The following is a 27,054-nucleotide window of genomic DNA, read 5'->3' as shown; positions in this document are numbered from 1 at the left end:
ATAAAGGCGTGAGAGAGACTCAATGGCCTTGAAGTTACAGGCCTTTGAGAATTCATTTCGTTCTATAAACGGCAACTTTCATCGGATTTTCTTCCCGTTTTTTTTCAACCGAGTCTAAAACTATGTTAGCGACTGTGAAAAATGAAATGATTTATCGAATTTGATTTGAAATAAAACTGGGGGAGAGCAAGACACCACGGGCCTACAAAACAGGACTCAAAGCTATGCGAGTTAATAAAATGGTGGATATTTGTTTATAGCCACTCCCAGAATGGGTGGAGCTATGGGTGGAGCTACTCTGCAAACCGAGTAAGCCACACCCCGGACAGACACCCAACAGATAGACAGACAGACAGACAGACAGAATCATCTACGGCTATTATAATATAGATATGATGTTACTCAGTACATGTTGTATTTTCTCAACACAGATCGTCAAGACACAAACATTCTACATGTATTTCAAATCTAAAGAAACAAAAAAGCAGGCGACCATCTTGGGAAAAATGAGCCTGGCGGCCATTTTGAAAAAAAAAGGAAAAAAAAGGTGCCTCCTCCTCCTTTTTTTCAAAAAGGCAGGACGCTAAACATGTTTTTTTTTTTTTTGGCCTTATATATATATAGATAAGATATAATAAATAGAAGAAGAAGAAGATTAAGAAATGAAACTCTATTTCATTGTGTCTGTGTTATGTTCTTTTTAAAATAATAATAAATAATAAGACCTAAGATTGGCCTGATAGCATTGCCATCTGAACTGATGGCTCCTGATGTGAGGAACCCATGTTCAAATCCCACGTCCCATATGTGTTTGTCCATTGTCCACTAATGCCCTTGTAATTCCTGTCCAAGTACACCAATATCTACCAACGTCGTTGTTGTGCATTTTATTTCTGCCCAAGCTCCACCATGAGCTTAGTTCAATGTAGAAGATCTTGCCCAATAGTTTATCCATAAAAATGAATTGCGTTCATTTTTAATGACACATCGCAATAATAACCAGGAAAAAAAAAAAAATTTGAAAACTCATCTCCAGGGTGCTTTGCTTGTGGGCTGTAACACAAAACATTGCAGTATCTGCCAATTGAAAAAAAACCTCAAACCAGTTTAACCTAAAGCTCCTTTATTGAGAGATGTTCTCCTGAATTTTCTGCACCAGTTTCCAAATCCTAGGTTCTGTTGTAGAAAGCACACATCTAAGATCTGCCTCACATTCAAGTGGTTCTGAGCCTTTGTCTTTAGCTGCACCAATGTTAAGAAGCCTGATTCACAAAGATAAGTTGTTGCAAAGGGCAGGAGTTTCCGAAGGCATTCCTTTGCAATGTTGGGGTAGCTTCCCATCATTTTTGGCCATAACTCAGAGATAGAAGAAGCTTCAAAGCCATCTCTGCGTCCAGAATCATTTTGAAATTCAATCAGTTCATTTTGCAAGTCATCCTGGACGTCACTGACTTTAACAAGAAAAGGATTCCTCATGAGCGCGAGTCCTTCTCTCCCAATTTCTGGAAAGTACTGCAGAAATTCTTCTCGGAGACAGCTGAGGTGTGCCACAAACATCCTTTGCAACGCCAGGATCCAACGGCTCATTAATAGTGACTTCTGAAAGAGATTCGAACATGGTAAAGTTCCCTTCCTCAGCCTTTCGTTTCCAGTTTTCAAGCTTCTGTATAAATGCACTGAGAGTGTCAATGAACTGAATGATAGTTGTTCCCTTTCCTTGCAGCTTTAGATTCAGTCTGTTCAGTTGATCAAAAGTATCCACAAGGTATGCGAGGCGAAAGACCCACAGCTTTTCATGGAAGGAAGCTTCAAGTTTGTGCTTTTCTTGCATCTGTAGGAAACTCTGCGTCTCTTCTCGGAGTTCAACCACTCATGTCACAACATTTCCTTTTGATGGCCAACGCACCTTGGTGTAGTAAAGCAGGTTCTTATGCTCTGAATCCATTTCTGTGCACAATTGCTTGAACAGTCGGGAATTCAAATCACTGCTTTTCACGTTGTTCACAATTTTGATGACTTGTTCAAGAACATCCTGAAGATTAGATGGAAGGGTTTTTGAAGCAAGAGCTTGCCGATGAATCAGACAATGAACAGAAATGATACCTGGAGATAGATTTCGAACAAGCGCTTGGAAGCCACTTTTTGCTCCTAGCATAGCTGGGGTGCCATCGGTGCACACTCCACAGAGATTATGCCAGTTCAGTTCCTCATGGTCAAATAACTCTGTTACTTTTTTCCATCACATCCACAGCTCTGGTATTTCTTTCGAGAGAACGGCAGAATAAGAATTCATCCTTGATGGAATCACCCTTCACATACCGAACGAAGGCAAGAATCGGGGAACAGGATGAAACATCGAGTCAGGTTCACAATGTTAACAAATATAATTTCGTTCAAAATTTTGGGAGATAAGCAAACCTGTACATTTTTGGAATCATCAGAGCATGGAGAATCCGAAAATCAATGTTGGCATTTGCACAGACACCTGCATGGCCGCCATTTTAGATTTTCAAAATGGCCACCATAAAATACATATTTTGCGCGATCTCGGCTTCTAGCCAACCTAAAAACCTAATTAAATATGCTAATCCTATGTTTTCTGGGTCAAGGAATCCAATAAAGGCCTCAAAATAGTGCTCAGGATTACAGAAAAGCAACAAACAAAGGTATTTGAAAACCATTGTCTTTATATTTGTGATATAACTGTATTACATAATACATGATATTGCAAGTCCTTTGCAGTTATAGGTATGGGTTTATAAAGCATGAAAGCAGCCTTGTTAGTATCAGATTGAACTATAAGTCCTATACACAGGATCTACTAGGTCTATGCCGTTCAGGAATATGCTTTTACAGATCTTCATCACTGTCCTGAGTGTCATTTTCGCAAAGGTGTCTACGCGAATGTAAACATTAATTTTTGAATTCCTCATGCTCTGAATATTCCAAAAATGTAGAGTTTTGCTAATCTACCAAAATTTTGAACGAAAAAACATAGCGAACCTGACTAATCTGTGGATTCATCCAACTGAATTGAGAACAATCCAAATGCAGGGTCTTTGATTTCAGCAATCACCTGTTATTTTATGTTGCTGGACAAGTCAGCAATCCTCCTTTGAACCGTATTATTTGACAGAGAAGTTTTGTTGAACTTTTTTTCAGCTTCTTCTCCAAGCAGAATCCTAGCCATCTTCAGAGCACATGGCTTGATCAGAGTCTCTCCGACTGTGAGGTTTCTTCTGTTGCGCAATGAGGACGCTGACGGCAAAGGAAGCATCCGTCAGACGCTTGTTTTGCTGAAATAATGTTCCACTTTGATCCAAGCGCTGGCGCTTCACGTGCTTTTCCATTCGCTTGAAGAAGTCCACATCCTTATGTTGATGATGTGGATGAATTTTCTCCAAATGGAGCTTCAACTTCGATGGCCGCAAAGATTGATTTCCAAGAAATTTCTGGCACAGGACGCATTGTCCCATAAATTCTCCACGATCATGCAAGGATATGAATCCAAACTTTATGTATTGCTAATCATATCCTCGTTTTGTCATTTCAGAAGGCTTTCTGGGGGGAAAAAAGGAAAAATATAAAAAAACAAGACAAAAAAATATGCAGGGAATAGTGGGTGGCTACCACTGGCCACCACCAACACACACAGAATTGAACTCTTGTTTTAGGCCATGTGCGTGAAAAGATTATATTATTTGGGCAAATATTGGGCAGTCTCTGTGGCCCACCTGGAAAACGTGCTGTGGCCAACCCATGGTTGTGGCCCAATGACTGTGGTTGTGGCCCACTGAAACGTGCTGTGGCCCACTGACTTTAAGGCTTAAAGCATCTCCCCATATAATATTATACATATATTCATCTGGATTTTGAGTTATTCTTGTCTACAACAACAACAACATGCATTTTAAGGCCATTTTCCCTGCTAGAGTGGGGGTTAGCCTTGCGGTCCCCATGACAATCTTCTCCATCATGCCCTATTTTCTGCATCTCTCCTTGTTAACCCCCTTGCCCGCATTTCTCCTTCCACCATCTTTAGCCAAGTCTTTCTCGGTCTTCCCCGTCCTCTACTTCCTTCTACATTCATTTCCATCACTCTTATCAACGAGTCAATTTCATCCTTCCTCAACACATGACCAAACCATCTCAACCTGTTCCTCTTCACAGCATCAATCACAGGCTCTATTCCCATCATCTTTCGCAATTCATCATTTGTCTTCCTCTCTCTCAACGATACTCCACACATCCACCGAACCATTCGCATTTCCACCCTTTCCAGCCTTCGTTGCTGCTCTACGTTCATTACCCATGTCTCGCTCCCATAAATCATAACACTTCTCACACATGCAGCATACACCTTTCCCATCAGCTTCAATGACACTCCCCTCCTCATCAGCACGCCACTCAGTTCCCGAAACTTCTTCCATGCACATCTCACTCTTGCAACCGTTGCCGAGTCTGATCCACCTTCTCCATTCAGCATGTCTCCGAGGTAGCAAAATGTTTTCACACCTTCCAGCTTCACGCCGTCTCCAAGATCCAACTCAACATTTCCTCCATCTGCAGCTCCCTCTGTGCACACCTTACATTTGAATGTAGCTGCCACACTGGTTATAATGACCCTCTCAGACCACTACATTTTTGATGAACCAACTCAGCGCACATTGTACATTGAATGGAGTTCACTCCGACACCCTTCCTGCACACAGCAAATGGCCACATCCCAGTTCTTTCCACCTCACCACATGCTTTACCACTTGCCATCACCTTCGTCTTTCCTATATTCACCTTCAGACCTTTTGTCTCCATACATTCCTTCCACTTGTTCATCTTTTCCTTCAGTCCATCCATACTTTCCGCAATCAACACCAGATCATCTGCATACAACAACTCCCATGGTAAACGCTCTTTACGTTCTGAGCCAGCACCTCCATCACAGCTACAAATAGTAGTGGACTTAGTACCGACCCATTGTGCACTCCCACCTTCACCTCAAACTCACCACTGTTCCCGTCCTTCGTCCTTACAGCTGTGCACGCTCTTTTGTACATTGCCATCACTACTCTGATCAACCATTCCTCCACTCCTCACTTCCTCAATGCCCATGTCACTACTTTGCGTGGAACCCTATCGAATGCTTTCTCCAGATCAACAAACCCAAGAAACAACTTCTTCCTCTTCTCCATGTACTTCTCCTGCAACTGCCTCACAATAAAGAGCGCGTCTGTCAATCCTCTTCCTGGCATAAATCCAAACTACATTTCGTCGATCTTCACCTTCTTCCTTATCCTCCTCTCCAACACCCTTTCCAATACCTTCATTCCATGCTCCAATAACTTTATCGCTCTGTACGAGCCACACTCCAGAGGGTCACCTTTCCCCTTGTATAGAGGGATGAGGGTACTCAGTTCCCAACCACTGGAATGTGGCCTTCTTTCACCACCAGATTGCAGATCTCTGTCATTCTCTTCACACCCCAACTTCCTGCTGCCTTCAACATATCTCCCACAACTCCCGTCGGCCCTCCCGCTTTTCTACTCTTCATTGCTTTTATCGCTTCCTCAACTTCCTTCTCAGTTATCTTCTCTGTCGGTCCTAAAACTGGGTTACTCTCTATGTTGCCATCCCATTCATTCTCTGTATTCAACAGCATTTCCATATATCTTTTCCATCTTCCTTTAATTCCATCTGGGTCCACAACAATTTATCCCACTTCATCCTTCAAGCAACTCACCCCCATCACATCACACCTCTCTTTCGCTATCTGCTTGGCAATCCTGAATACCGCTCTCTGACCCTCTTCCGAATCCAAGCTTTCTCCGAACATATTCCTACATGCCTCCTGCGCCTTTGCTACCTCTTTCTTTGCAGCCTTCTTGGCTGCCTTATAACTTTCATGCTCTGCTTTTTCTGCTCCAGTACCCTTCGCCTTCTGCCACTCCTTGAACTTCTTCCCTCTTCTCGTCAATCCTCTTTCCAACTTCCTCATCCCACCACCATGTTTCCGAGTGCCTCGGTGGTCCTTTTGTCCATCCACATACCTCACCAACGGCTCCCAACAGACTATCTTTCATTGACATCCAACCACGTTCAAGCTCAACCACATCATCCTCTACCCTACTCAGCCTCTCTTTTAATGCCTCCCTTACTGTCACCTCTTCCAACCTCCACACCTTCATTCTCGGTTGGTACTTCACCCGCCGAGCTCTCCTCGCACCTTTCACCCTTATGTCGCAGACAACCAAGTGGTGCTGTGAAACGAAACAGCCTCCTCCCCCGGGATCACCTTTGTGTCCCGGAGGTGCCCCCTATCTCGCCTACGCACCATCAGGTAGTCAACGTTTGTTGTCGACTCACCTGACGTGCATGTAACAAGATTATTATCCCCTTTCTGGAACTGAGTATGACAAATCAACAAATCAGCTCCATCAGCAAACTCCAAAATCCTTTCACCTTCTCCATTTCTCACACCATATCCGTAACCCCTATGAACTCCCTCAAAACCGTCCATACTCCTTCCCACATGTCCATTTAGGTCTCCTTCTACCACAACAACTTCCTCATCTTTCACGTTTTCCATCAGCTTCTCTATCGCACACCAGAACTTGTCCTTCTCTTCATCGCTCCGACCAACCTGCGGAGCATATCCCGAGATGACGTTCACCAAGAGCTTTCCAATCATCATTTTCACCATCATCAACCTTCACTCACTCTAGTCACACTCACCACACTGTCTGCAAACTCCTCAGAAAACAGGACATCAACACCATTCACGCCCTCCGGGCACCCTTGCCACATAAACTTGTATTTCTGTCCCTGCCTACCCTTCACCATTCTCACACAACTTCCTTTCCATCTCGTCTCTTGCACACAACATATGTCCACTCTTCTTCTGATGAATACTTCCACCACTTCTCCTGATCTCCCTGTCATTGTCCCTACATTCCATCTCCCAAACCTCAGAAACCGATCTCCACTTCGGGCTGTACCCTGCCCATATGTAGTTGTAATTGTCATGGTTCTCTTTTTGAGGCAATGTTTTTATGGCCGGATGCCCTTCCTGACGCCAACCCTCTTAGTCACCTCTGACGACACACAGGGATATGGTGTACCTATTCTAACCAGGGTGCACACCTGGATAAAGCTTTGAATAAAACCAAACGGGTTTAATCCCGAACAAATAAACGGAGAATGAAATCAATAATAACTATATACAACGAAGTAAAATAAATCCGATAAAAACTAAGGCGTCAAGTCACAAGCACAGACGGGGCGAGGGACACAAAATGGCGACTTATCTCTGGTGGCAGCGGTTGAGAGGATGGGCACGGAGCAGCCGATGAGAGGATGAGCATGGAGCAGGCGATGATATGAGCAGGACGACGAAGAGATGATGAGGAGATGAACAGGACCATCAACAGGCAATGGTGGAGGATGATAACACCAAGGCCAAAGCAGGCAGGCAGGATGACCCTCCTTAAAGCTCTCCTTCTTCGGAAGACCAATCTCCTCAGAATACCAGTTCTTTTTTTTTTTTCTTTTTTTTTTTTTTGTGTACTGAATCGAGGCTCGTGAAAGAGCTAACATTTACTTCACAAACAAATCAACCAGACAAACAAAACACACAAAAGGCGGGAGCGGAAAACAAGATGGGGAGAGAAGGTGAAGCACACAAACACAACATTTGAGAGCAGGGAGATGTGTGGAAGGGGGAGGGCTTGGGGGGAGGAGGCATGGGAAGGGGGGGGGGGAGGGAGAAGTATAAAACACAAGGACACCAATGACTTCCAGGACAGAAGTTGGTATTTCAAAAAAGTGGAATTGGGGTGAAATTAACGGGGGTAGAAAGATCAAGGTTTTGGATGGGGGAAGATAAGAGATGGTGGTGAACAGCTGTTTTAAAGACCTGGAGGGTGGAGTGGGATTGAAGAGAGTGAGGGAGTTTGTTCCAGAGGCGGGAGAAAAGAGGAATGAAGGAGTGAAGGTGAGCAGAGAGTCTTGATTTTGGCAGTTTGACCATAAGAGGGTTGCAGGCAGATCTTGTGCGACCTGTAGGAATATTTGCGGGACAGAGCCCAGAGAGAGCTGGGGGGGCAAGGCCAGAGAGGAGTCGGTAGAAGATGGAAAGACCACCAACCTGCCTGCGGTGAGTGAGTGAGAGGCCCTTGGAGTTAGCTTCATCGCGGGAGATTCCAATGATTCTGAATGCTTTGGTTTCAACAGCGTGAAGACGAGCTAGGTATGAGGCAGGAGCACCAGCCAAGAGGGGAGAGCAGTATTCCATTGAGCTGCGGATGAAATGAATGCACAGCACACGCTATAATTCTCACCAAAAACGTGAGCTCCTCTCCTCAGGCTCGTGGTACAGTTAATTCTCCTCAGGCTCGCGGTACAGTTAATTCTCCTCAGGCTCGCTGTACAGTTAATTCTCCTCAGGCTCGTGGTACAGTTTATTCTCCTCAGGCTCGCGTTACAGTTCATTCTCCTTACTCCACGCGAGCTCCTCAGCACACGCCAGAATGCACAGCACACGCTATAATTATTTTTCTCATAATAGGATACCAATAGGATTTGTTGACAATTTCTAAAAGAGTTTTATATTTCATAACTTTGAGAAGTTGATTTTTATTTTATATTTTAATCAAGTCTACCTGTGGGTTTAGCAATATCTGTATAGGGCCAGTTCTTAATTACAAAATTTCCCTGTTTATGTTCCAATTCATAAGGAATGAAAATTTTTGCCCCCTTTTCTTGGAAGTATCCTTGAATACAAAAATCGTAATTCTCTTGAAGCCTTTTTCCTGCCATTTTAATATAAAATGTTTATGTTTCTGAAATATACATAAGATTAATAATATGACAGGTAATGCTGCCCCATCTTCCCACGACCAAATCGGTTTGTATTCCATGACTTTGTATATTTATCTGATGTTCTTCCTTCTTTGTCATACAAACCATCGCTTTGCTATCATATATTTTTTTATTCTTGAAATCATGTATTTGTTGTTTGCAAATTGTGCTTCCACATATCTCATTGTACTCACCATGCGGGTAATAGTCTTCTTTACGAGATCAATTAAAATCATCTAGGTCTTCTAAGTTTATTGAAAATAACCAAGTATACCCCAAATCAAACATATCATACCCCCATTTATCAATTATCATATTAACTACATACCCTTCTTTATAAAGTTTAATTGTGAGTAGATGGTTAAATTTAATAAGAAAAGGTGTATGGTTTGTAGAACCAGTTGGTGTGACTGTAAATTATACTTGTTTGTTAAAGAGTGCTGCAGAATATTTTGTTAAATCACTGAATCTAACAGTCATTGTCATCTGTGGGGCTTGGATATAATTGATTAATTTATCATTATTCTTCATATTAATATTTTTTGTTATATTATATTTTTGTTGCTCAGCCTGTGCCTTTGTACAATAAATTGAGAAATCAATATCCAACTCTCAGGATACTCCAAAGATAGAACCATCTTTTCCAACATAAGTCATTTTTAAATGAGATTTAAAATAATATCATTAAAATTTACATTATTGTTGAGTTGAAATAATACGTATAAACATAATTGACCACAACATTTGGAATTCATGTCTTGGACTTGAAATGTTTGATAAACACCATTCTGTAAGAAGTGAATTACTTCAAGAGGTGGTGGAAGGCCATAACTATCGAAATAAAATTTTTTCCGACTATTATGAATACAAACCAAATGAGACCCATTCCCATTATTATCTTCTAAATTCATAATAATATTCTTTGTATTTTAGACAGCTTTGTTAATTAATCTCTCATACAAATAACTACATTATCAATTTTTACAATATTTAGATGCCAAATAGTTTTTTTTATAGTTTATAGATGCCAAATAGTTTTATAGAAAGTAGATGGGAAATAGTTTTTTACAATATTTAGCAAGTTATATATTTGACGTTGTATTCTTTACAAATCGTTTAAACCATTTATCCATTTATTTCTAAGAAAGATATAATCCATTACCCCTTTTAGTTAATTTTACACCTGCCTGTGTGATAGAAGAAAGCATATCTCCAACTAACAATCTTGCTTTATCAGGCAGGCTTTCAAGCTTTTCAGCAAAATCTACAATTATACCACTTCCACTAATTTGTTTCTCCAACTCCTTATTATGTCTTTCCAATTCTTTTTGAGCTCTTAGTTGTGCCTTCCTTTCGTTAGCAGTGTTTACCGCTGCTGAAATACCACCCGTCAAAGCTCCCGCTGCACTTAAACCAGCAAATAAAGGAATTAGAAATGGGAGAAATCCTCCTCTTCTCCTTTATTGAATATTTCTTCAACGTAGGTTTTGATATTTTAAATGTAAGTGAACCAGCATCATTCAAAGTTTTCACCTGCTCTCTTGTGAGCAAAACATCAATTCTTATACCTCCTTTTCTCTGAATTGTTTTAACGTTAATCATACAAGGCTTTTGATTTTGACTACAAGATGTTAATTTATCAAGATTGATTTTATTAACATATACATCAGTTGATACTTTATTCATTTATTTATGATGAGAAAAAAAATCTATGTGATATTAATCGTAACACCATTATCTGTATTAATCTGCAATTCAGTTTCTTCCAAAAGCAAACAATATGCATCAACTTCTTCACTCTCCCCTCTTTCAATGTATAGGGAAGTATCCACTCTATTAGACTTCATAGTTTCCTTTTGAGCTCTCAGGTCAATTGCGGTGATTGTATAAAGTTTTTGAAAGGCAACCATATCCAAAATGGGATCTTTATTACCGTTGCTTTCACACACCTTTTGGTAAGACTTGTAGACTTCTGCATAATCATTTTTTTCACAATCAATTTCCAATGTATCTCACGGGTAAAATGTACCATCCAGAGAAACACAAAGTTGTTTCAACTTGGCATTATCACTCAGCGCATTATTCTTATCAGTACTTTCATCTCCATCTGGTTTCTTAAAAATGAGCCATAGGTATCATGGCTTTCCTTCCAGAACACCTAAATTCCACGTGGAGGTAGTTTGGTTCAGTTTAACGTGTTGGCATCTTCTTTTAAGGTATGATACATTTAGCAGTTTCTTTGAGTTAAGTCTTCTATTCAACATCTCTTCCGTTTTAAGATTAGGAGTATATTCACTGATATACCAACACAAATCATCAATAACAAATTTATTATTATCACCAAAAGCACTAGCAACACCAAAAAGCAATCTATTTACATTATCATTCCTTTGTAGTTGAAATCGAATTTTAAGTCCATACAAAACTTTATCATAATCACAAAATCCAAATATACCCTTAAGGGGAACTGCTATGGTAAAACTATTGATTGCTTTTGTATCATCAACAAAACAACAACAACATGCATTTTAAGGCCATTTTCCCTGCTAGAGCAGGGGTTAGCCTTGCGGTCCCCATGACAATCTTCTCCATCATGCCCTATTTTCTGCATCTCTCCTTGTTAACCCCCTTGCCCGCATTTCTCCTTCCACCATCTTTAGCCAAGTCTTTCTCGATCTTCCCCGTCCTCTACTTCCTTCGACATTCATTTCCATCACTCTTCTCAACCAGTCATTTTCATCCTTCCTCAACACATGACCAGACCATCTCAACCTGTTCCTCTTCACAGCATCAATCACAGGCTCTATTCCCATCATTTTTCGCAATTCATAATTTGTCTTCCTCTCTCTCTCAACGATACTCCCCACATCCATCGAACCATTCGCATTTCCACCCTTTCCAGCCTTCCATTCCATTAGAATTCCATAGATGAGTGGAATAATAAAAGTTGACTGAGGAATGTTCATCAGGTATTTCATCTGGATGAGGATACTCTGGTATTGGGAGTTACATGAATATTAATGAATGCATGATGAACCGGAAAGGATGAGGCATAACCGGTAGTGACGTGTATGAGCTGGGCGAGGAGTGGAGAAGGAGACGCCATTAAGAGGTTGAGCTGAAGAACCTGCGTGTGGGTTGTCATTGTTGTACAACAGATACCTACCATATGGCATGATGTCAAATCATCTGCAAAGTGTGCCACTGAGGAAGTTCTCTCACAACAGCCAGCTTTGTGGAGAGGGATTTGGAATTTTACAAGAACATGTTGAGGGGAGCCAAGTTGGGCAGAGGAAAAATGGGAAAGGTTTAAGGGAAGATTATGTATTTTCTGGTCGATATGAGAGGCTACCATTTGTTGAGATCAATATTGGGAAGTTCACAAATTGAATCAGATTCAAAGACCCACATAAGGGCCTTTTTCAGTGCTGTGTTTGGGTGCTGTAGAGCCAACTCCCAGCCACCTGGCATGCTGGTAAATGAAATTGTGAAAAGAGGAATACATCGCCAAAGGCTTGCAGAGGCTTGCAGCGGTTAGGAGGGGTGAGTGCAGAGCAAGAGTTATGAGGAATGGAGTTTTTGATGTAAACAACTATATGTATATCAATACAGGACCAGGGCTGTCAAAGTGTAAGAGAGAATAGTCAGATAGATACACTGAGCTTGGAAACAGTCTGTGAAAGGAATATTTATGTTAAACATAATGCCTAGAGCAGCAGCGGCAACCTGTAGCAAGAAAATTGTAACATTAGTCCAAATTCTCTGAAGTTGGAGGTTCATACTATATTAAGGAAGTGGGAGCTGACGGGCAGTGGAGCATGAGTGTGGGGCGGGGAGGGGTGCACAAGCGAGGGTCAGGGGAACATGGGCAAGGAAGGGTGGCAGAATGTGGGTAAGGAAAAAAATTGGCAAGAGAAATGGAAGTGGGACGTGCAGGGGCTAGCAGCCATGTGCTTGGATTTGTGGCAAACCAGATTGCAGTTCGAAATCCCAAGTTCAGCAATAAAAAAAACATTTTTACGAATCCCCAGTCCATCGGTAAGAATCTTTGCTTCAGAAAGAGACAATTTGAGGATCTATTGCAACAATTTTGACCTCAGTCTGACATCACCGCTTAGCATTTATTGATAGTCTGGCAGGACGACTTGTGACAGTGACAGCAAAATAGAATGGAAGCAGTATGTACTTTTTATTGTCGTTGGTGTTGTCTCCTAGCTTTCCAGATATTATATCTGACACTTGAAAGTCAATACCCACCATGTACTGTCACTGGTCTCAGCCTTTGGTTGTTGCTTATTGGTCTACACACTGGAATGTGCCAGCACACTACAACATTGGCAACAACTGTTTCACGAGCATGTCATAAATGCAACTTTTCAAACAGCTCTTGTTACAGGCTGCCGAGGCAGTTTATTTGGCTCTGCTTAGAATCCTCGCCTGGTCACCACTCGAACGCAGGATACTTCACTGAGAGTGCAGGAATGAATCCCTGTTTCTTGTAGGGTTGGATAAGGAAAAAGTTTGGTTCAGGTTAGTGACACACCTCCTGGTCAGGCCTGACACTGACGAGATGATTTGGACAGGAATTTGAAATTGTTCAGGGTGGCCGTGATGGTCCAGGAGCAAGGCCTGTGAAAAAAGGTCTCGCTCAACCCACACCAAATACAAGGTTTGGTGGCATATTCTGTTTGGGCAACCTTTCTCGAACATTTCTAGGGTGGGTGTCTCTTCATATTGTGGTATAACGTTTTCTACAGGCCAATGTATGTGGTGGGGTCACCTCTCAAAAAGTGTCAGAAATGGGGGGTGAATATGTCATACTGGTGTTATTTAATACAATATTTTTGCAATATTGCTGGCAATCCAACATAAGAGCAAATAGAACAGAACACAATGCTACATTGGTATTGGCCATAAATGAGTCAGGTTATTCTGGGGTGTTTATCATCTTATGGGGTTGGGGTGGGGTGGAGGATGGATTTTTCTCCAACCATCAGTTCTATTGTTGCCCTTACTTTAACTGTATGACATATTAAGCATTAGATAATGTATTGTTATGTCGGTGGGGTAGAGTGATACGTAGAGTCAAGTAGATTTGTGTAGGTATCATGCTCCGATTGTCGTGTAGAAACCTTGATGTAATATGTTCTGTTTAGACCGTGTGTTCGGATTAAGCTTGTATATTTGTCCCTATTGTGAGGAATGGGGTGTGTTAACCACTGTAAGGATTATGTTAATTCCCCTGTTCGTAAGACCTTGTGATTTATCCGTTGTCCCTTATGGCACTGCACCGTAGACACCAGTGAGAAACCCCATTTATGGCACTAAATAAGAAAGAATAAACTAACCGGAAACCCAGAGCAAACACTACCCCTAACCCGACTGGTTGAGCACACATCGCTCGGGCAAGCCGAGAGACACACCCGGGGACTCGTGATTGGTCGCCACAAAGCAAGAAGCTACCAGCCGATTGGGGAAAGAAGGAGGACCAGTAAGCAGTGTGCCGGTTGGCCAGATACCATCGAGGGCTTGAGAGGCGGGGTTGAGTGTGAGTGGTGGTGAGATAAACATGTGGGGTTGGCCGGCAGGGATTGGTGGAGAAGCGCTGCTGACGTAAGAAGCCGACGTTAAAAGTATGAGGAGACCGATATTTTCTCTCTTGCTTCTGGTTCCTGCCTGCAAGTGTGTGCTGACGATTCTCTTCTCCTCTTGACGTTCTGGACCTCGGTGCAAGTGGTTGTGTGCTGGCCTCGTCTCCCCGTTCCCCTGTTCATTTGGCATCTGGGATTGAGAGAAGCAGTTGACAGAAGAGGCAGCGCGTGGACGGGAGTACGAGCACTGCGGCGTGTGAGAACATCGAGACCAGATCTCTGCCAACGCGCGTGCTTCGCGCACAATGTCGCCAACACCCCGGACAATCCTTGGCGATTCATGGCGAGACTCCACAAGCCGCTCGCAGCTAAGTGCACTAAATAATCACAATTCCTTTCCAACATTATTTTAACCCTTTGTGTGTGTTCAAGTCTGGTGAGGGAGCGCTCCATTTAGGAACAGTCGGTATTATCGAGCGTTTTTCCTTGTTACGGCAATTGCTTTAATAAATCCTTTTATTATTTTATTGTGCATTATAAAACCGTTCCGTTTGAGTTATTTTTGCAGGCTGTTTGGACCGAGCGGCGGGATCACACAGGTAAGCTCTTCGGTGTCCTCTTCTTCTTTCTTCCTCCCATGTGTAGATATAAAATCTGCTATTGAACTGAACACCCAGGAGTAATGCTCAATTGCCTTCCGTGGTTGTTTCAGTATTAATTGAGAGAGCCACACGACATTATTGTTAACGTCAAATAGTTTAGTTGGATAAAGCCTGCAAAAAAGAGCCCATGCCAGGTCCATCAGACTGCCTGATGATTTGAAGTGCTCGAAACACTGTAACCAGTCCTTCTATTTATTGCCAACAAAATTTGTAATGCTGGATCTTTTGCCATGGGTGCTGAACTCATGTATAGCTGGCATTATTATTGCACTATTGAGAGATCTGTTTCTCTGAGAATGGTCAGCTAACAGTGTGCACTCTGGTAGGTGACCAAATTGTCCTTGTTGGTACAACACAACAGTAATGGCATGTGTCATGTGTTTCCCATCTAAAGTCTCCTCATTAATATCGTTATTGTTCACCAGGCACCTGGATGAAGGCACCGGGAGAGATGATAGATGGAATGATATCCCCTTGTTATTCTGACTTCACCAGAATCTCCTTTGCTAGCCCAGTATCAATGGCCTCTATCTCATCATAGGAGGAACAGTGACCCATTCTGTTTAGTAAAGTGATGTCTGCTCGAGGGTTTTGAATCTTGCATGTGACGAGCAATTCAAACGATCTTGTGCAACCATGAAGATCCTTCTCTTGTCTGACTGATTTCTGTATTCCGGAGGAAGGTTCCAAGAATCATCACTCTTATTGGCGGAAACAACCCAATGCATGAATCAAGATAGTCTGTCTGGAATAGTAGTTTTTGCCAAGGCAAGATTCAAATCTGCAGTATTCATAGGTTTGATACAGAGTCCATTACACTGAGGAATATCACTTCTGATCAGCATTGCAGTGCGGTACAAAGGCCTGGTGCGTTCTATCTGGTCACAATCTATTTAATCATGTGATGATGCACTCGGTGTAGGTGAGGTAGATGCTTGTTTAAAAGATGCATTCAGAACATTCAGGTGCTACAATCCAGTTCTGGTTGTGTTTTAATGTGGGGCTGGTGGAATACTACCTCCTCTTCACAATGCCTCATCATTCTGAGCTTGAAATGCTGCTTTGTGTACTTAGCTGCCTGATGTGGGTCGATAACCTGTACCTCAAGAAGAGACATGTATTTGTTTAGAAGGATGTCCATATCGTACACCTTTCCAGCTTATAATTCAGTTTTTAAATGGTTAACCTGTTCATCAAAAACACTCACATATTTGTCTTCATATTTACTGTCCTTAGAACTGGGGTTCTTAACCTGGGGTATCCATACCCCTTGGGGATATGGGGACCAAAATCTTGGGGTATGGGAGGCACGGATCCCCGAACTTGGCCCATTTTCTAGGTAATAAGTTACCAATTTTCATCCAAAAAAATAGGCAATTAAAGTAAAAACACCCCTCAGAATGCACCACAGAGCACCTAGAAATCAAAAACATTCTAGGGGGACATGCCCCCAGTCCCCCCTAGCTATGTGTGCCTTCGATGCACCTTGGTCAGTCGACAGTCTGGCGAAGGGGGTATGGCGACATCGTGGGCAATCCGTTGGGGGTATTGCCAGGGAAAAAGTTTAAGAACCCCTGCGCTTAGAAGGTTGATGCTTGATGTTTGTCTTGCTGGTGTAGTTTGAAAAGCATACATTGTGATACAGTATTTGGCTCCTGCTGCCACAGGTCATTTGCTCATGCAATGGAGCACATTCAGCTTATCTTCATCACCTTGAGCTTCTGCTGCATGCTCAGTTGACTAACCAACTTCAAATGTGCTAACCTTCTGCATTTCCATCACCTTTTTGTGGGACTTATTTTTGGAGAACAAGCACCTGGCCTAGTCCATGATATTTGACTGAGATCTCGACCGTTTGCTTGGCCGGCTTGCATCCGTCATGTCAGATCTTGCTGCTTCTGAAGGAGAATGAGATGGCCCATGTCTCTTATTAATGAGATCCAGATTGTGCTTGCTAGTACACGTCTTGCACAACCTGCAATTTGAGTGGCATTATACATCTGTGGTTTTCAGTGCCTCTAAATCTGGAAGCAAACTCTCATAGTGCTCATTCTGTCTACGGTGTAGTACAGAAATCAGAGTCACGATGGAAGATGTTTTTGCCTTTCCTCCTCCGCCTCCGTATCTTCTTGACAAAGAACACATTTTTCCTAGTTTGCTCTTTTCCTTCGTTTTGTCGGTGGCAGAACGGGCAGAATACAGCAAATGTCGCTGGCTCCGTCCTCCGAGTCTCTACTGGCCCTATCTCTTAATCATACCTGCAACAGAGTAATACAATGCTGATTCATTTGAACATTGCAGGTATAACACATTAGACCAGCTAAACAGAAGACACAATTACTGACTACAACTTGGTCATTTCTGGATAAACCAACCTCGTGAACTGGTTAGCTGCAGGCATCATCTGAAAAGAAAACCAAGATTGCTTCTGATAAATATTAGATGAAATATTTACTGTTCATGAACTAAACGTCAGTTTCTGAGAAAATGATACGAAAACATTCGCGTAAAACTAAACGAAATGAGAAACTTTTCTACTCAAAAAGGCAAATATATGTTCAATCTGATGAAGATTTCTTGAAAAGAGCAAGACTAATGTATTCCGGAGGAAGGTTCCAAGTTTGAACGCAAAACTGAAAACGACAAATTCTGCAGTGGTCTCATAAATTCCACGCCACATGACGAGATTCCGTGCGTCTTTGCGTACCGCAGTGCTTCCTGAAAAAAAAAACTAAATTATTGTGATTTGGTGCTCTCTCCTCTTTATATCGGGGGATAATATTTTCTACTTGAAGTCCTGGTTAGAAAAATAGAGCAATATAAATGACACACTATCCAACAATAAAAAAAGACAATAAAAACCGACTCCCATTACAAATATTGACTCATATAAAAAAACATTACACCACAATCTGGAGCGACACACCACCCTAGAAATGTTCTAGAAGGGTTGACCAAACAGAAAATGCAATCAGACCTTGTATGTGGTGTGGGTTGGGCGAAAACCTATTTCTAAGGCCTTTGGAGGAAATAGCTTCTAACTATGATAACTCATCTACTCTTAATCTAACATCACTCTGGAATGTTACCATCTGCTATGTTACCAACCACCAGCTAATGGCTAATGCTAGCAGACAGGACACTTGACGATGGATGGCACACTTTGTGATGCAACAACCTGACTGTGCAGTACCAATTAATCCAACAGTTTAAATTCGGGTTTGGAATCGAACCCAGGCCAGACATCTCAAAGGCAAGTGCACCACCTCTGCACCATCCTGTGGGATATGTAATTACCCTCGCCAGAGGAGAGGGTATTGCATTTGAGTCCGTTTGTTTGTCTGTTTGTTTGTCTGTTTGTCCGCACAGAATAAATATGATTTTCTCTGCAACCGTTGATCCGATTGACAGGAAATTTTCACCATAGGTGCAACTCCACCTGTATAAATTTTTAATGATAATTATGACATCACAGGTCACGTGGTTCGGCCGCCATCTTGGAAAAATCGAAAAACTTTGCACCTCTATCTCGGAAAGTGCTGAATAGAAACAATTGAGACATGGCTCATTGTAAAGAACTCTCCATGGGGAATAAAATATGTTCATGATGATGTCATAGGTGCCTCCATTATGACGTCATAATTCTACAAGTACAAAACTTCATCCAATAAAGATGAAATTTCTTGAGCGCCATGTCGGCATAAACTGGTGGTGAAAAAAATTAATGATGACGTCATCGGTCACGTGGTTTGGCTGCCATCTTGGAAAAACCGAAAAATTTGCACCTCTATATCTCCGAAAGTGCTGAATAGAAAAAATTGAGACATGGCTCATTGTAAAGAACTCTCCATGTTGAATAAAATATGTTAATGATGATGTCATAGGTGCCTCCATTATGACGTCATAATTCGACAAGTACAAAACTTCATCCGATCAAGATGAAATTTCTTGAGCATAATCTAGGAATAAATTAGTTTCGAAAAAAATAATGATGACGTCATCAGTCACGTGGTTCGGCCGCCATATTTGTTTTAACACAAAAGCCTTAAAAACCACTGAAAATACATCCTGGCGAGGGTTTGCAATCTCTGATTGCTCTTTTTCTTGTTGTCATTACAATTTGATTCTTCAATTGCAATGCAATGTACAGTATTTCTGATTTCTGATCATCAGTGAAGAAGAAATTATAGATTCACCTCCATGGTGAGTGATATGATGAGTTGCCGACTTTGGATTCAATCCTTGACAACATTGTCGTATGTCTTCCCCGTCATGAACACGCAACACGGATGACCAAACGAGCTTTAACTCAAAGGTGTTCAATCCAATGGCAGGCTTCATTATACGTGCGGTGAGGGGGGGGGGGGGGAATAACCACAAGCGCGTACCTGCACGGGTCCACCGACAGACGTCTTCGACCCTGCGATGATTAATTATTAATTCAAACACACACAGGATTTGACTGTACAAAAATACCGGCTTTATTAAAGACATGCCGGAAACAAAGAATGCACGATAAAAACGATGATTCCTAAATAGGACGTCCCCACACAGACCCGTATACAGAAAAAGGGGAAAAATAACTGGAAAATAAATATGTGTGTGTGGTTCTCAACTCGGCACTTAACCCTGGGTGTCTCTTGAACCTCGTCAGGAATCGACCTGGATCATCACATGCCTCCACATCCTTTCGCGGGAACCACAGGCTGCACTGCCGTGAGTGGGAATTAGACCTCGCTGTGCAGTCTGCTCCTCTCCCACCGAGCATGAAGTCAGCAGGCCTCGCTGTTCCACTCGCCCCTGCTCATCCCTGCCGATCATGTTCACCAACACCGATGTGCCAAGGAAAAGAAAAATGCGGCCGTGCTTCCACTCGGAACCCCGCACCAAGAGAGCACAAAAAATGTGCCCGCCTTCCACCAATACCTCCAAGTTCAGCTCAAGGGCATCGTATCTGTGACTGTTCCTTATGAACTCCAGATGCCGAGAGCCTATCTGACTAAAGAGCGAGAGAGAACCAAAAAGGGGGAGTTCGCTATGGAGTCCCAAAGCAGAGAGATATACAAAATTGTGACCATTCTCAATGAATGCCTTTTGCTCCAGAGGACAAAATGTTGGGGACACAATCCTTTGTACTCAAGGCTCTGACGTCATCCAATGACGTCTGCATGTCCGCTCCTATCAGCTAGTGCCATCTCATCGCTCTTGGTGTCCTGACCAATCGCTGCTCTTTGGGGCGTGGCCTCCCGAACCTACCTGCTTGATGTGGTGGTGTGGCTGCTGGCAGCGCCAGCAGTATTGTTCAATGTCTAGTTCGGGTCACTTTTATTTAGTGTCATTAATGCGCGATTTCTTAGCTTGTGTGCAGGCTGGTGTCATAAGGAACAGAGGAAAAATAACAGAGGCCATTACATACAGGGCATTAATTACCCATAATCCATAACTAATTAACATAACCCCACCCCTCATGATGGGAATGAAGATACTCGCTTACACGACATCCGGTCCAAACGAATTTCCTACTTATGTACATGGGGGCTCATCTTCTGCATAGCAACATACAGAGCATGGTAATCTATACAATTCTACCTGGACTAAGGTATTGCCTACCCCCCACAAACGTAACACAGCCCCCCCACACCCCCCCCCACCAGAACCGTAGCTCCTGCAAGGTTCACTGCAGGTGTTACCGTTCCAGCCTAAAAACTTACCGACTCACACTTAATTAGCTTATTTTTAAAATTGGAGGGCTGTGGGAAGCAAGCCGTAGCTTTATTTTAAACGATTCATATATACATCCGTTGTTAAATCATATCACACGCAAATCATCAACTTCTAAACAGTACATGGCTAAACAGTACAAGGACGATCACGTACCACGTACGTCTCGCGTCTCGCTCGCTCTCATGTTGTCCCGATAATGATCCTTCCGCAGGTTCACCGACGGAAACCTTGTTACGACTTTTACTTCCTCTAGACAGTCAAGTTCGCTCATCTTTTCAGTGCACCAGCACGAGCCGAGAACGGCCCGTGCAGGGGCTGATCCGAGGATCTCATCAAACCATCCGATTGGTAGTAGCGACGGGCGGTGTGTACAAAGGGCAGGGACTTAATCAACGCGAGCGGATGACTCGCGCTTACTGGGAATTCCTCATTCGTGGGACACTGTCTCAAGCCCCAGTCCCCATCACGGATGGGGCTCAGCAGTTTACCCGAGGCTGACAGCGAAGGGCATGGTACACGCTGGCCCATCCAGTTTAGCGCGTGTGGCCCCGGACATCAAAGGACATTAAACGTTCATTAAACATTAAACGTTCATTAAAGGATTACGAAACGAAAAACATTACGAAATTATGTTCACACCGTCACGTCAAACACTACCGTGAACACATACATCGTCACAACATCGTCACAATGAGAACATCGTCACAATGAACATTATGCGAACACGAATGTTATGCGGGAGTCCAAACCTGAGAATGCTGGAGACCAAAGCTGAAATTGGGAAAACTAAATAGCCTATTTTACTCCTGGAGATCCCAGGATTACCCACCCAAAATATCTTTGTGATTGGTTCAGCATTTTTTATGGTACCTTCAAACAGACAGACAGACGGACATTTGGTGAATTATAGTAAGATCGTCAAAATGAGAACATCGTCACAATGAACGTTATGCGAACGCGAATGTTATGCAGGAGTCCAAACCTGAGAATGCTGGAGACCAAAGCTGAAATTGGGAAAACCAAATAGCCTATTTTACTCCCAGGGGTCCCAGGATTACCCACCCAAAATATCTTTGCGATCGGTTCAGCAGTTTTTACGGTACCTTCGAACAGACAGACGGACATTTGGTGAATTATAGTAAGAAGATTTACAAAACTTGCTTCCTCTCTCCTAACTCCATTGGCAGGAAGAAAAATGTTAAAACACACAAAAAACTGATCTTAACCACAAAACCTTACCCAAACATTGCAAAATTAAAAAAAATATTTATACAACACCATCCTACAGACCACGTCCCACGGTGGATGCCACAATACCCAACATTACCTGCAGAGCCATCACAATGTACCCCAATTTCTGCGGGCCCTGTCCTGGTGTTACAAGTGAGTGACATGGCTCTGTGGATTTTTCCCCCATTCAATCACACAAATCCCATAACCATTCATTCACATTTCAATAATCATAAAAAAACGTATTTCACCCCCCCTGCAAGACCATGGCATAGATTTCATAACACATGTGGGTGTGATCCTCAATTAGGCAGCGGGGAGGTACCGTACAAGCTAGATGGTGGGGCGCTTCAGGCTGTGGTGCCCGCAGTCCAAAAACAAGTCGCCGGGCTTATGACTTCTTCACCACCCTTCCCTTTAACTCTTGGCCCCATTACAGCCAAACATCTCCTTTAGCTGTTGTCCCGCCATGGAGGTCTCCACACCAGGCTCCATCGCCTCAGGCTTTCACATAGCCTCACGAGTCGCCAAGGATCTCCATACCGCAGAGCGCCTAACCAGACCCCACCGCTGCCGGCCTCCCAATTTCCAGACACCACTGGCTGCCAGGGGCAATTACCTCAGTGGGGGCCGCAGTCACCACTCCTACAAAGCTTTATCCGTACCTGCGGACACACACACCTTCCCCACCCACAAAAACCACAATAACATATCCTCCCCCGCTGCCATTCAATTCTCAACCACATACTTCCAATAAAAAGATGTCATATAGAAAAAAAATTCTGCCATGGCTTGCTTACATGTGAAATCCCATTCACATTTCAAATTTCCAAAGACAATTCCATTTCTGTTTCCATTCTCCCAACCACACAAAAACACAAAACCTCTACACATACACAAACGCCACCCACATGACACTTTGTGGCACACATTCCAATATCCTCACCGGCCATGCCATCACACTCACCCCCATCCTCCATTCCAAATTGCTCATGTCCCAATTTATGAGCAAGTACTAAAGACTGGGACAGTAAACATCAACGCCTTACCTTTACCTTGATGTGCAGGTAGTTGCCGGTTGGTCGGGTCCAAGAGTTTCATCCAACCTGCTGAATCCCAAATTTGTCCCATGGGGACTATCAAATTCCACCAAATTTCCTTTTGTCCTCTGTACTGGCAAGTATGTGGATCTGCCTCCTCCGGTGACCTTTACTACACTACTACACTTGGCCATGACAGCTCCGCCCCTCTACCGTGCAAGGGCCACTGGGATAAGTTGAGCAGCCGAAACGCCAACATGGCCCATGTGTGTCCATAACGGTGCGACCCACCATCCATCCTTCGGTCCCCTGCGAAGAACACAGCTCCACTAGCCCCAAGCTGGCCAATGTGGTGAGCACCTGCTGCCAACTCCGCCATTCCCAAGGCCTCAGACCTGGGAAGCACGGTCACAATGCATGGCATCCCAACAGCTCCATCCCCTGCACCTCCACATCATCCCCCAGTCCGACCACAAGCAGCCCCTAGTGCCCACCCACACTTGGCCTCACCCAAGGTCTAGTCAACAGCCATGTTCCCCTAGGAGACTCAATCCCAGAAGACATGGTCCACACACCTCGGACACCCATAACACCACGTTGACCTCCAGACTACCCAACTACATCTCCACCACCCCGCGTCCCAACTATTGGTGCCGTCGCCCCTATAGCCAGTCGAAGGCTGTGTCCTGCTACTCTATCCATTATTTGTCCCAACCTCCAACACTTTGGTCTAACACACCTGGATCAATAATGGTGCCACAGTGCAGTGTCCACCATGGCCTCACAAAATTCACCCTTAAATTTTCATCTAACCCTCAGATTACCCATGCCAATTATTTAACACAATTCACTACCTTCACCAAAGAAGGGTGCTTCTCCATAAACTTGCCAGCTGAGCATGGCCCCATATGCTTGGCTCATTCCAAATTCCCGATTCAACAATCCCATGGCTCTCTTCCCAAGCCGAAGGTCCACAAATCACAACAGATCATCTATGGAAGATCATTCTCACACCATCACGTTCCACAGATACTCCAATGGTTGTCAGGTGGACTGTAATCCATCCCTGTCCATGCGGTTTGACCCGCGTCTATAGACCAGCACAGCATGGCAGGTCATCACATGTTGGCTGTCCCAGAGTCTCAGGGAGAGGCTGCCAGGCCGCATGCCCGGGCGGTCAGCACTTCGGGCCCTTGTTGGCCGTCCGTGGTGCCGCCACCAAAGTGCGGCCTACAACACCTCCCCCCTCATAATACACCATACCAGGTACCTGTGATAAACCACCTCGGACCCCCAGAGGTCTTAACCCCCACCAGGGTCCAGTGACCCTGCTGGCCCGAGACACTCGCTCGGCACCCCGATGGACAGGGGATGCCACACTCCACCAGACCCCCGTGGGGCCCATGCCATACCATGACACCCAAGGTCGGACCCCACGTCCAAATCTCGCCAGCACAGCCCCCTAGCTGGCTGGCACATCCCAATTTCCAGGTGGGGCTATTTCCCACAAGGCCAACCCCAATGACCTCTCCTAGTCCGAATTCCGCAGCCCGGGGACCAACTCCCTCCAAGGCTGCTCCAAATCCAACTCCCATTTAAATTTAAATTGAATTTTAAATTTACTTTTAAAAAATTTGGCCTCACGTGTCCAACCGCAGCTGCAGGTAACAACCCCTTCTTCGGGTTGCCCTGCCCCTCCCTGCAGCTGTTCCAAATTCTCTATGGGGACCAGTTTCTCCGAGGCTCTATTTCCCGACTCTTCCCCATCCGAGTGCAGCTCGGGCCAAAGCACCGAGTGCAGCTCGGGCCAAAGCACCGCCCCCCCCCCCCCCCCCCAGCTGGGTATCCAGTTTTGGAGCCTGTGGTGCCCAATTGTTGTTCGTGGTGAGGGTCTCCTCGGTCAATTCAATCTCATCCTGGGGACATGTGATGGACCGACTCAGCTCATCCTCCAGACTCTGTTGGACCTGAGCAGTCTCTTCCTCGATGATACTGTCAAAGGTACTCGTCTGCTCCGGTACAAATTCATTCACATCATTGTCATCCCCAACAATCAATTGTGACCCCAACAGGTCTTTATCTACTCACACCCGGTTCGATTCTGTTACACGGACCTCCAATATCTTTAGCCCCTGTTGCTTCGAACCACCGCCCTTGTGCTGCAAAAGTCCCAATTCCTCTCCCTGTTGTTGCATTGTGACATCCACACCAGTCCGACAGCCTTCCATGTCTTTTCCAGCCAAACATTCCCCATTTAAATTTGAGTTTCCCCTCTATACCTCTAGACACTCCCCATTTACCTCCAAACATGCCATCTGCTGTGCCCCAAGTGTATCAGCTTGGGTTTCACACTCCCATTCCCAATGCCATCTCTTCCCGTTTTGAATCAAATTCTGTTGCCCATTCCTGCTGCTCCTGTGCCCCAAGTCTATCAATTTTGTTTTCCATTCCATTGTTTTGTCCCTTCAAATCATTCTTTATTACTTGCAAAATCGAAGATTTTTCAAGTATATTGGTCGGTTGCGTTTGTGGTTCTGTCTGTCTGTCTGTCTGTCTGTTTGTTTGTTTGTCACCGGCCTACAGGTCACAATTTTCAACCGATCTTCACGAAACTTCACCAAATGGTAGAGTTGGTAAAAAGCAAGAAGTCTATTGTTTTTGGGATCAAAAGTTCAAAAGGTCAACATAGGCCACAGGTCACCAACTTTGCTGAATTTCTAAAATCCTCACTTTTCATCCGATTGACTTGAAATTTGAAGAGGACTTGCATATGTAGTCACTGAATTCAACCACCAAGTATTTTTGAGGTCAACATAGGCCAAAAGGTCAACATAGGCCAAATTTCTAAAATCCTCAATTTTCATCCGATTGACTTGAAATTTGAAGAGGATTTGCATATGTGGTCACTGAATTCAACCACCAAGTACATTTGAGGTCAACATAGGCCAAAAGGTCAACATAGGCCACATTTCTAAAATCCTCAATTTTCATCCAATTGCCTTGAAATTTGAAGAGGACTTGCATATCTGGTCACTGAATTCAACCACAAATTATATATTTGGTAAACATAGGCCAAAAAGTCAACATAGGCCGAATTTCTAAAATCCTCAATTTTCATCCAATTGACTTGAAATTCTAAGAGGATTTACATATATGGTCACTGAATTCAACCACCAACTATTTTTGAGGTCAACATAGGCCAAAAGGTCAACATAGGCCAAGTTTTCAAAATCATCATTTTTCATCTGAAAAATCGTCACTTTTCTTCCTCTTGCCCCGAGTTTTGATCAAGATTGTCAATTTCAATCTTGATGAAATGGACAATTTGCTGTATCAATGGAATTTTTTTTCTTCGGGGTGGGCGGATTTTGCAAGTATCGTGCTCCGCATGACGTCTTCGTGTTTCTTCCTTCGTTTAACTCGTTTGCTCTCGCTGGGCACTCACTCCATCCATAATGGCTGTCATTCTTTCCACACGCTCCTTCCGAGCATTCATAACCCCTCTCAATCCATTAATTTGTGTATCCATTTTGTTTTCCAGCCGCTCCTCCATTCCCTTCATTTGTTCCCTCTTGGCGTTTATATCTCCTCTCAATCCTTTCATTTGTTCTTTCATTTCCTCCAATCCATTCATTTTATTCAATATTTGCAACAAGACTGGGTCGGTCCCGGCGTCCATTCCCGGCATCCATTCCCGGCGTCCCAGGCCCCGACATTACGGGGGAGGGGGTTCGAACGCTCGGGATGGGGGAAGTTCCACTTAGCGTGATCGAACCAAAGAGAGAATTCAGTTTCAGCATTTGACCGTAGTTGAGTGCGCGCGTCCTTCTTGTCGTCAATCCTAGAGTATGCCTCCAGCACATCCATGCCGTTGCGTTGCAGCTTGTGGGCAAGGCCCTTTAAAGTATGTCGGCTGTTCTTCACCGTAATTAATACAACAACAAACTGAAAAGA

General features: G+C 43.7%; 1 pseudogene; it reads right to left on the bottom strand.

Annotated features, from left to right (window-relative positions):
• Window positions 1–1,123: 1,123 nt before the first annotated feature.
• On the bottom strand, window positions 1,124–25,328 carry LOC144891211 (zinc finger BED domain-containing protein 5-like; annotated as a pseudogene).
• Window positions 25,329–27,054: the final 1,726 nt, after the last annotated feature.

Source organism: Myxine glutinosa, chromosome 3 (assembly GCF_964187855.1).
Source record: "Myxine glutinosa chromosome 3, kmMyxGlut1.1, whole genome shotgun sequence".
NCBI classification, from domain to species: domain Eukaryota; kingdom Metazoa; phylum Chordata; class Myxini; order Myxiniformes; family Myxinidae; genus Myxine; species Myxine glutinosa.
This window is presented reverse-complemented; position numbering and strand designations above follow the sequence as displayed.